Here is a 12625-nt window from a genome sequence, read left to right on the forward strand (position 1 = left end):
GGCACTAATCAGGACGATTACAAATTTGCATGTGTTACTCCCTCTGGGAGAATTTGGTATCTTGGTAAAATACTCAAAGTAGAAGCTCTTTCGGGGAAATTGGAACCTAGCCCAATTTACAAAAAAGCTGGTTAATCCCAGCTAGTATAACTTGTCAATTATTTTTCATTTTTTTTAAGGTAAGTGTTTTCATTTCTTCGAAGCTAAACTAATCTCTAGGGGCCAAATAAAGTGGCCATTGTAGCACACCCTGACCCCAGATTCAGGCAGGTGCACCTTTGATACACACTCCTGTGGTGTTACACCCCTAGGAATGCCCTTCAGCTCCAAGTTTCCCTCTGCCATCTGCTGCTTGACCACTGAGAACAAACTGAGATGCTCTAATTGCCACCTCCTTGACAGATGGCTTTGCCCACCTCACACAGGTCTTGCGAGAGGGGGAATCTACCAGCTATAAGAATCACCCCCTTGCTTAATCATGTGCTCAGGAATGATAGATTTCCCCCTCTTCTGTAAGAGGCCTGCCTGTGTTGTCAAGTGCTCTAAAATTGCATTTACTACTGACAACAGTAAGTTTTAAAAGATAACAAAAAGATTTTTTATTAAAATAAAAGAGCAAACATAAACAAATCAGTAACCATGCACTGAGATACAGACAGAAATGTAAGGATAAGTAAACAAAATGAAATATCAGAACAATAATCTTACTCTGCATCTTAAACCTAAGACTGCAACTCCTACCAGCTCAGTAAGCTAGAAAGTAGCTTTGTCTTTGTTCTTGCTGACAGGTTATCTTGCAAGTTCTCCTATCAGACCACTGGCTAAGGGTCTAACATCATTCCCTATGCCAGGAAAAGTAAAGACAAACACTTCTCCTACATCAAGATGTCTATACAGTTTCTTATCTAGCCAAATGGATACATATATTATCCATTGGATTCTTGGGGTGTGCATACTATAACTTCATGTCCCTCAAGGATCCATTTATCTATAAGTCCAGAAATCTTTCCTGCTCCAATTATGACTGAGGGAATATCTCTATCCTTTCAGACAAACATTACTAATCTAGTATCTTAAAGTTACTGTCTCTCAATTTCCACACTGTAAGAAATGTCCTTTTCTCAATCGCCAGGTGTCATTTTCCATATAGGCCTCTCCTTTTAACATGTAAGTTCATTACCAACTGGAAGTGTTGCAGACCACATCTACAACAGTCTATTGGATTGTCCATTACACATACCTGTATCATATGATCATTCTTAGTGATTACTTCTCTTAACTTAAGGAATGCTTAAATTAATCTCTGCCTTACTAAACAATCTTGGCCAAAATATGAAACATACAAGTTACAATCATACCAATAACACAATGCATATAAACATAAGGCGGATAAGGCTAAATACAGTGTGATACTACCTGTATGTAGAGACTACACATACCATATCAGTAAAACCAACCCAGGAAAACCTGCATGACATTCCATAAACACCTCTAAATGTTATAGGTTTGTGACAATAATATGGAAAAGGAAATATAGATTGGTGAGTGGATGAGAGAGAAAGCAACTCAGAGCCTAAGTTACAATAACTTGCTGATGAAAGAAGCTTAAAGCATTAAGCATTTGTTATATCATATTAGAATTTACTGTCTCTATCCATTTTTCTCTCTCTATTGGCCTTTCAGTTGCCTTTTATTGCTTGTTCTCCTGTGTATTGAAACCCATTTTTCTTCTTATCATTAATTTTGTAATGCTTGCAGTACAATTTCCCTTAGTGAATCATACAAAGCACTGAAGTATGACCTTGCTGGATGCTTACTTCAGGTGGTCTCCAGATGGCTATCATTGCTTTAGAAGAACGGTTTCAGAGCCCATCATAAAAATCTAGGCAGTTCCTATTCCATAACTAAGAGATATATGCAACTTTTGTAGAGATCAGGAATTACAGTTAGGCAATATTTCAAAGAATAACACAAGTTCAAAACAGGATGAACCAGCAGCCCTTCTGTTACACACATACATTTTAACTCTATACCTTTTGACAACTGAAGATAAACTAGGTATCATATAAAGTATCAGATCAAGTTACATGTCCCTGAATTTAAGAACTGTAAACCGGGGGGGAGGGGAAGAGTTGTGTCAAATACAGGACCTAGAGTGATAAAAGTTAAATGACACCAGGCTCAACTTTTAAGCATCTGCTGACTTCCCTTAATGGAATTCTGAATTCTTTCTGTGTAAAGAACAATGTGCTTAAACAGCACATGGGAAGAAGTGGACACTACAGAATGGGATCCAATGGGATGGAGCAGAAAGCCATCTTGACCTAGACAATAGGAAACAATGAGCATAGGTATTTATCCAAATCCTGGGTTTATCTGGAGATCTGGTGCCTCAGTTGGGGCTGCAGCAAGGCACCTTTATCCACAATCAGGACATTTTCCATAGTTTTCAAGGAACCAAAAAGGTTTCATTCTTATTTTGTTCTCCCAGTTGTCCTCCCACCTCCACTCATATTTTATATAAAAGCCTAGTGGGAAAGCACTTACCAATACAACCAAGGAAAAACTTTTTCACTGTTAAAATAGTAAGGCAATGGAAAAGACTGCCAAGGGAAGTTGTGGACTCTCTATACTGAAGGTGTTCAAAAAGGCGTTGAACAACCTCTGGTTAAGAATTATCTAGATGTAGATAAGCCTATGTTGCTCTATGAGTATTTCCTATGCTTCTGAGCTTTGCTGGTTACTGCATGGGGCTGGGAAGGAACATTTTCCCTCTCCTGCTGCTACATGTCATGGTTTTTTTAATCCTTCTTCTGAACAATTGGTTGTTGGCTGCAGCTAAGGCTGGAGCTTTTAACCGGAGTGTGCCAATACTCATGGGGTCAGGAATGAATTTTACCCTATGGTCAGATTGACATGGCCTGGGAAGTTGCCTTCCTCTGCAACTGAGAACATGGCTCTCTTCCTGGGATCTGTTAAGTATATTTTAGTAGCCCTTGCAGCAGTAGGCATTGCTCACCATGGTCCCCCTACTTTACCTGTTGTCATTTAGGATGTTACATCTTGTGGTGTGTCAGGGTTGATTGTATAGTTTTGCTAAGAGGCTAGACGATGGATTTGTATAAAATGGTGTGGATAGGGATGATGGTGCCTCACACAGGTGGTTGGACTAGATGACCTATGAAGGTCCGTTCAAGCACTACTTCTCTATGACTCTGTAAGTGGAAGACCTGGGTCAACTCCTATCTTTGACTGAGCATTTAAATCCATACCTCCTAACTCACTAGAGAGTGTTGTATCACCTGACTATTGGGTATCCTCCTTAAACACTGTAATGGGGGGAGGGGGAGCACCTGATGAGATTGAGGCCCCTCCTGTTCTAGGGCAGTCTCCCCTGCTTTCTCCTGCTATGCCTTTGATGTAAAAATTTATTGATGTAAAATGCAGAAGGCTGCCCCATTTACAGCCCAGGTGTACTGGACCAATCACACAACTCTGAATCATCCCTACACTGCATCCCATGCCTTGCAGATGGCATCTAATTCTCCTTACTACTCCCCTGGCCCCTTATTAGGCCGTGCTCAACCTCTGGCCCATGCAGGCCTCAGGTCCCTCTTGGTCGACCTTGGCCACTTGGCCCCTCATTGGACCACTCCCCCAGCTCCACACAGGGCCATACACTCACTCTGCCTCCCTACTGCCTGGGCCTTTCACCCCTCAGGTCTCACTCAATGGACTTTGGCCCCAAGCCTTTCCCCTCTGCAGGGTAACCGACAAGGCAGTGGAGGCTAAGGCTTTCTCATGCCCCATCTTCACCTCTGCAGTCAAGTGACTGCCTAATTGGGCCTGAACCCACCTGCCAGCTTCTCCACAGTCTGCCTGATGGTCTTAAAGTGGCAGGCACAACCAGTGCACTTCCACAAACACCAACAATAAGCAATCCTTGGATAAAATAGCAACAGTTTTTGAAGCAAGGGCCACAGTTGTGATTCCCATCTTCCAGGCAAGTGCCCTTGCCAGTAAACAATAATGCCATGCTCCCTCTTTCTGGTCCAATGAATTTTGAATTCTTTGCTGTGCAGTGGCACAGTTTAAGCAGGAGGAGTGGAGGCTGTCCCAGACAGAATGGCATATAGCCTGTTGATCCGAGCACTTTTATGGGAGTTGTGAGTTCAAATTTACTCAACCTGAAGAGGGAACTGAACCCAAGGTTTCAGCTTTCTGCAAACAACATCACCCTCACCTCTTCTGTTTTAAAAGACTGCCTCCTCCAGTGCATTCTGTACAATTGTATATTACATGCCTAATCTTATTGCTCAGGTTTAGAAGTTTGCTAGATTCTAAGTTGTTCAGCTCTGTCAAGATCTGAGCAACTTTGTGCACCTAGGAAATATAGCATCAAAAGTTAAAGCATGTATATAGTTTCAACACCTTAAGGTTTAAGAGACTGATAAACGGAGATCTTTCAGGAACTCATTTTTGGACCTCTACACCTAAATTTTTTATAAGTTCCACATTAGGTACGTACAGTCTTTTTGATCTGGGATACAAGCTCAATAAACCAATTAAAAAAAAATTGGTTCAGTCTGATACTACATCTATTCAGGTTTATCTTAAATTGGTTTTGGCAATTTTGAAGGCAGTTTGGGTGTGCTGAAATTCTGTTGTATTACAGTTTTGAACTGGTTTCCAATCACTTATACTGATTTATGTGTAACTTCTGTCCTGAACCTTTAGGTTTAGCCCCAGCTTCTTAGGTAACTGCAATCTAACACATTTTTAGGCAATGAAGTTAAGTAACCATTTAATAACCATTCAAAACACACATCTATACAAAGCCCAAATTTAGATTGTACATATTTACATCTTCTGCCCAAAGCAAAGGCAAAATTGAATATATTGAAAATATTTTTCATTATTGCCCCCACACATTATTATTATTTTGAAAAAGGCTGTAGCTCAAGGTTAGCAGCAACTAGCATTTCTAAAATGAGAATTGAATTGCATGCTAAAATGATAACCAAGTACATGGATGATAAATTGCTGTTTATATAAACCTTCTGTACTTCCCTTCCAGAGCTCCTGTAGGTACTTAATTGATAAATTTCCATATCAAGATTCAAATATAATGTGCATAAATCAACAGCTACTGGCTTTAGGACTAAAGACTAAGTCATGAAGGCTGGCTTAGACATATGTCCCTTTGAGTTATCTTTCTTGGGATTTTGATTTTTGCATTTGAATATTACCCCCCAATGTCTCTGATCTGTACAAAGCTAATTATGTGATGCTATTAAAGCAGATTGCATGAGACACTGACAGTTGGAAAGGCCTAATGACCAGCTGGATGAAAAAAATTCACGTTGCCAAATAGTAAGTTTGCCAGGATTTTTATAGTTTTTATTTGCTACCAACACGAACACCACATCCTATGATAAAAAATCATCATATCACAATAACTGGTTTAAAGTTGCAGTGGAATTTATGCATTTAACGTTTCAATTCTTTATCCAACATAGAACTGGAAACAAGGGTGAGCATTCTATACAAAAAGTGGTCCAATATGTTTAAAGGAATTTTGCCCTTCATTTCCTCATGAACCATTGAACCCTGGTCATTTTTTTAGCTTCAAATATGTGAAAAGGCACTGTCACTCAAGTAAATTTTACCATATGAATAAGACAGGTCCTATCAGAAAGTGAGGACTGGCTTGAGGACAAAACTCTGACTGAGAACTATTTTTTTCCCTGCAAGTGCTGAGGAATTCAGCTAGCTAAGATGTATCACTGGCAATATATGGAGACAAATATGACACAAGAAAATGTTTTCCATGAGTCCCTCAGGTGTCAAGTGAAAAACTTTGAGGGTAGACTGGGAAGCAAGACCTCAAGACTTAGCCATCCTAATCTCCTTGCCAAATGTATTTAAAGATTACTGGAATACTACAACTATGGTCTTATTCCCTAAATTATGGAAAATTAGTTTAGTCCATATGTGACAGGACTTGCATCCAGTAGGGCTGCAGCATCCTTTGGTGGACTCATGACTCCTGTCTTCACCATTCCCTCAGAGTGCCCTTCCCTACCCCTGCCACTCACCTGTCTTGGTATTATTTGAAAAGAACAGGTTGGGAGGCTGTCCTGAGGACCTGAGAGGGGGTCCAATCCACTGCCTATCAGTCTTTGTTCAATTGGCCATGGCCCTTCTGGTGCTACTGGTACCCCACATACCAGTTCTCCTAAGGGTGGTGTTCATAGCCTCTGGCAGCCCCTACAGTTATAACCAGGCCTTGCAGATGTTACTGGTTGTCACCTCAGAGTGACAGCTTGCCCCAATGTGATGTTTGGCCCCCTCAGGCCTCAAAGCCTTTGTTGGGGCTTTAACCTTCCTGCTTTTGCCCTTCTTGGTACATTGTCTCCCATTCTTGCCCTTCTTGGGCTCTGGCCCTTATCCTCTCAGCCTCAGTGTGAGGTAGGAGAAAAAATCCCTGTGACAGAGATAAAAGTTGGTGTTTGAAGGGTGCTTGCCTGCAGCTGTCCTGTCACTGAGGCTAATTGCTACTCAGAAGGAGTCTTTCTTCTCCCAGTGCTTCCAGCAGGGAGGGGGAAGGAGCTCGAGCACTGGTATAAAGAGAAACCCAGAGCAGACCAGAGGAGAGAGACCGGAACTGGAAGTCCCTCACTCTGACTATGAGAGAGCCAGGACGGCTAAGCGAGGAAGTAGGAAAAGTGAGCAACAGCTTTCCTGAAGCCAGCTGTGAGTTTGCAGCAGACAGAGATACTGCTGTAAGAGCTGCAAGGAAAAGAACAGCAGGAACCCCGACATCTCACTCTGACAGCACTGCTGACAGGGAGCAGAAGTGAGAGCACAGTGGAGGCTGAGGTATATGGACTATAGTAAAATCATTTAATTTGTTTTCTTATTGGACTTGGTGTGGGTGAATCCCTACAGAAAACAGAGCGGTAGCAGAGCTTAGTTGCCTACATATGGGCTGTCAGTCTGTATAGCCAAAAGGATGTTCAAGTCCTTGTGAAGATATTTACAAGGACTAATTTTGCTTTGTTTTAAGTATGAATTAAGACTCTACTGCAGGGTATCCTGTGGACCTTTCAGTGTTAATACTGACTACTAATTACCACCTTGTGGATTGGGACAGGGTTAGGGGAAGGTGAAGCCCTCATTACACTAAGGTAAATCCTAGGACCAATCTTGCAGGAAGCCTCATTCCCAGATATCCCTTTTCCTTATCATCAGGTTGTGGCGGGCAAGAGTATGGGTGCAAGGCTCCCTTTGCAGAGAGACATCCTGGAAGTCTTCTGCTGAATGGCTGAAGAATAGAGACTACCTTAGGATAGAAAACCTCTGGAGACTATTATAACCAGTTGTGACTGAATTATAACTCTAATTAATACTAGACATATGACAATGGCAATCTAACCGTAGTTAAGCAGGGACACTCAGGCCGCCTCTACATTGCCTTTCCTGGATCAAGCTTGGGCCCTCTTGGTTTCTGCCTGCCTGTGTCTTGTGTCCTGGCCCCTAGCAGGGCTCAAGACCTCATGTGTCCCTCAGGCACCCTGTGGCTACCTCTTCACCCCTTTTAGCCACAGCTGGTACCCCAGTTTAAATTAAAACATAAAGACAAGCTGTTGCTATAACAAAAGCCCCTCCCCCCCACTCTGGTTAAACAAACATTAAAGTAGCCCATATCCCCTGAACTCTCACTGCTCTGCCTTTGGAGTGCTTCAGCATGTGCACAGGATTCTCATGCAGCTGCTCTCTCCAAAAACCTTGGCTCCATATGAGGCTTTTCATTCTCCTCCAAGATTTTCAGTTTATATACATTGGGGTGCTGTCCTGTCTTAGTCAGGTGACTCATTAGCCCACAAAGATGTTTGCCTTTGGGTGTAATGAGCAGCTTGGTCTTCCCTGCCACAGCTTAGGTCTGCTGCCTACAGCCCTCGTCTTACCTGCCTATCTGCCCACACAGTTAATAGCAGGCTAGCCTGCTGTGTTTTTCCTCCTTTTAGTGCTAGTAGCTTCTGTTACACCATAGTAGAAGGGACCTATTAACTGCATGAACTGTGAACTAAGCAAAGCAGTCCAAGAAGTAGGTTTTATGATAAGAGAAAAGCCTTTTCAGCATAAACAGTTCTCCAATAAAAAAAATTATTCCCAAAAAAAGAGATGTCCATTCTCAACTACAGTTGTGTATTAACTTGATACAGAAAAACAGTTTTTTGAGAACATGACTAGTTCAATTCTGATTATTCCAATGCTTTCAGTTAGGTATGTGTTTCATTGTTCTGTTACATGAGGCATAAATCACCTATAACACCACTGAAGTTGTGCTCCTTTAGTGTAAGAGAAGAACAAAGCTAATGTCAATATACATTCACAGAAAAAATGTCAGCTGTATACGTCTAATGAGATGCACAAAATCTGTCAAAGACAATTAATGAATTTGATAGATCATGTTCTTGATTTATAAGTCTCTATATTTCTTCCTGAGAAACATCTCAAAAATTGCATGTCAAATTGTCAGAGTTGTCAATACATTTTAATAGCTGAAAGTAACACTCAATTTTGTACCAAGATTACGTTTTTGTTAAAAAATAATAATTGATAAAACCTAACATTTAAAGATTTTTTATTTGTTAAAACCAAAAAATCTGAATGGAAACTTTTTTTCAGAGTTCAAGATTTAGCAAAATGTGATTCTGCAGTTTGCAAAGTTTGATTTATAATTCTCAACAAAAGAGGTGTATTTAGGACTACCCAATAATACATGTAAAATGGGAAAATGCAAGTTTCTTGTTTCAAAGAGAAACATGCCATTTGGGCAAATTTAATTCTGACTTTTGGCCCTGGTTTTTCCAAGTAAGGAAGCTATTTATCTAACTTACTAAAAAAGAAACCTCCACAAATCTAGACCTGATACGTTCAGTTTCTCCTGGGAGAATCACTGTTCTCCCAGGAGAAACCACAAGTGTACAGATATTCAGGTTTTTTCTATTAGAGTAAAAATGGTAAAATGCTGCTCCAGAAGAAAAATAATCTGAGTTAACCAGGGTTAAATTACTTCTGGGAGAGCTTCTCCTGGGAGAGAGAATATCTGTACATGCTGTGGTTCTTTCAGAAAAGAGCATGTTCCTCCAGCATCCCACCTTCCCCTTCCCTCTCAGGGAGACAGTGTGTCACTCACTGGACTCCACTGCCCTTCACAATTCCTATATTGTGCTGCAGGGAAACACAGGGCAGTCTGGGTCAATAAACCATTGCTGCCACCTGTTTTTAGACAGGCTGAGTGAGCCTAGAGAGCATTCTGCACAGTGTCAGCACTGCAAACTCACCACTCTTCAGGAACTCCAAATTCAAATGTCTGTGCTTGTGGCCCTGGTTAAGTGCCTTCCAGGTTATTGAATAAACCTGGGAGAATTCTCTAAGATGATTTGAATGTGTGTACACAGCCCTAGACTCTAAAGATGGGGTACAAGATACATGAGCAAATTTTTATTTTTTATTAGTGTATCACACCTAAATATTAAGAGTCAGTTTAAGCCACTGAATCTGAATGTGTGTGTGCATGGAACAAGTTTCCATGTGTACCATTAAAATTAATGAACTGACATTAATGCAATCTGTGAGAAAGGTACTGGCATGCTCTCCTCCAGCTGGAAACAATTTTATCCAAGAACTTCCAGATTTCATAGCAAACATTACACCCTGTAGATACTAGCATGATACTCTTTATTCTTTCCCTTGAACTCTAGTGGCACATATTAGAGCAATGGATAATATTTTCTGTCTGATGCTTGAAAAAATGTGTGTGGATGACAGGAGTGACAGGAAATCCATTCTCTTGTCCCTGTGCAGACACAAAGGATTTTGAGTTTAAAGAGCTTGAAAGTAGGTTGTCAGTATATTGTTACAATCTATTTAATGAAGTTATCGTAAACCCTGAAAGCCCACAAAGTTTGCTACATAAAATCTATTTTGGCTAAATCAAATGCTTTGTCAGTATCCATTGTTTTAATTACCATTTCCTTCTCTAGTCGCTGAGAAGAACAAAATTATTTCATTCATTCTGGAAAGGAATACTGACTTTACCTATTGTAAATATACCGTGATTACAAAATCACGCATAACAAGAGGGCAATTAGATTCCTTTCTTCTGAAAGTGCTGTAACTATAATAGATAAATACTGGTGTTGGGAGGGTGTTCAAAAGCAATATTGCTTTACAGATGGGCATTATGATGGGCCTTCCTCTAAAATATAGTCATTTCTTGAGTTCCCAATTCCAGACAATATCTAAGCACTTTACAGTAGCCTTGAAAACAGGTAGATCTTGGGTGTCAAGCATTTCTAAAAGTCTGACCATTAATAATGGTTCTTAAGTGGAAATTGAGCTCTGTCAAAAATCTAGCCAGCAACATCATAAGTTGTATCATGCAAAAAAGAAAAGAAGCCCCTTTAGATGAAATATGAATCTCTGTGTATTACTGTTCTGTACATAATCTATTAGTTAACAAAAGCATATCTCTTCAGGAACTCCTCTGGGCTACACTAATTTTATATAGCAAATGGTGCTATTATTTTGAATTGCTCACTCTCAGAATTCCTTCCTTGTAACAATTCAGTCCTCAGCCTCACCCTTGAGCACTTGATCCTCCAGCCAAGATATGGATACATATTTCTCTCAGACTACCTAGTGATGGGCAATTCAGCATTTTTTATAATATAATGAAAACAATTATTATTTTTCATCTTTTTTGTTAATATGGCTATTGTATACTATCTTTAATTTCCAGTGCTTTGTAGTATACTCACAATAAACCACTTTAGAGATTGATTAATAACCAGAACAACACTGAAGCATTTAATCAATCTCAGCAACAATTTATTGCTTTGCATACTACAAAGAAAGAAAGATCATCCTTTCATTATTGATTAGTCTGGCTACTATCCTGCCAGCTGCGTTGCTCTGATTTGTAAACATTTTTGTTCAGCAAGTTTTTAACTTGCACTGGACTTGAAGACAAAAATGTATTTATTGGAGCTTTAAACATTGATCTACTATTCACTCTTATACCATGACCTTTTGAGGTAGGGAAACAAAAAATATAATTAATATTCTAATACTGATTGCCTATCAAGGAAATTTCTTTTTTTCCACAGGTCATGTATCTAGGATAATTGTAACTTTAACAGTATTTTTGCCCTCCTCCAGCACTGTCTATTCAGATCTACTTTTTGTAAACAAATCAAACCAGCTTTCAATATCCAATACAGGACAAAATTCATTTCTGACATGAGTGAACATAACTCTGATTTCAATTCAATAACTACTACTTATGAGCCTAAAGTGTTGGGGAAATGATACCATTGTCTACTCTGATTGTTAACATTTGGTGAATCAATCTGTAATTATTCCCCAGCACTTGAAAAGCAAACAACCAAGTTAAAAAATATCTATACTTCTGGCTGTAGAGTACTAGAAGTATATAACATCGTATATGCATAATTCAAAAAGACTTTCTTTGTTAGGCAACTGTACATCTACATAGGATGATGATTAGGTTGAGGACTGATTACAGACTGGATTATGTTTAATATGGTCAGAACAGAGATTATGGATTCTTATTCCATTACCTGGACTCTGTCCCTCAATGAGTTAAATGCCTTATTTATCCTTATTGACTTACTGAGTCTATCTTTGCATCTCTTAGGAGTGCCCTCCCCGCTCCACCGATCATCTATATTTAAATTTCCAGATATTTAGGACCCCTGCTTTCTGTAAGGCTGGCCATTGCATGTTGTATAGCAGGGTGTCGCTCATGAAAGCTTATGCCTCTCTGAACCAGTTAGTCTCAATAGCCAGGTATAGACATTACTCTTATGGTGCAGCAAGTGCACAGAAAGTGCTCTACAGCTGTAACCACACAGGTGGTCATGGCACATAGAGCACATAAAAATGGTAGAGCCTGCTCTAAGCTAACCCTAGATGGATGTGGTATTAGACCTGGACTGAATCTCAAGCTTGTTAAGAACCTAAGTGTAAGTCTTTCATCTGGTTTCATGTTTCTTCACCAATGCTCATCACTGTTCTATTGCAAGGACAGCAAGAGATGGTTCATACTGTACATTCTGTTACCAAAAAAAATGCCTGCACAGATTTTAAAACAACTCTGTAATACTACTAAAACATATAGGACACATCCAGACAAGCACGCACGTGTCTCTTGCCCTTTCTCAAACCCCTTGAAAATGGGGCAAGAGGCACATGCAGGAATGAAAAAATGTTCCCCGTGCTGCAAACTTGCAGTGCAGGGAGAAAATTAGACCCCTGGATATCCACAGGTCTAAAAAAAAATAAGTTTAAAAAAGCAGGGTTTTTAAAAAAACAGAGGCTGGGTCCTCCATGGAGATGCTCTGGCTACCAGAGCATTTCTATGGTTGGCCCCTTGCCCTGGTGCTGAACACACAGCCTGCCAGGCAGTGCAGCATCAGGGCTCCGGTGCCATAAGTAAGGGGTCAGGGGGGCTGGAGGAGAGAGGAGGGGACTATGAGGGGGACCCCTGCCGGCCCCAGCCACTCCCCCAGCCCTGTCCTGCCCCACCCCA

Source organism: Alligator sinensis, unplaced genomic scaffold (genome assembly GCF_000455745.1).
Source record: "Alligator sinensis unplaced genomic scaffold, ASM45574v1 scaffold797_1, whole genome shotgun sequence".
NCBI lineage: Eukaryota > Metazoa > Chordata > Crocodylia > Alligatoridae > Alligator > Alligator sinensis.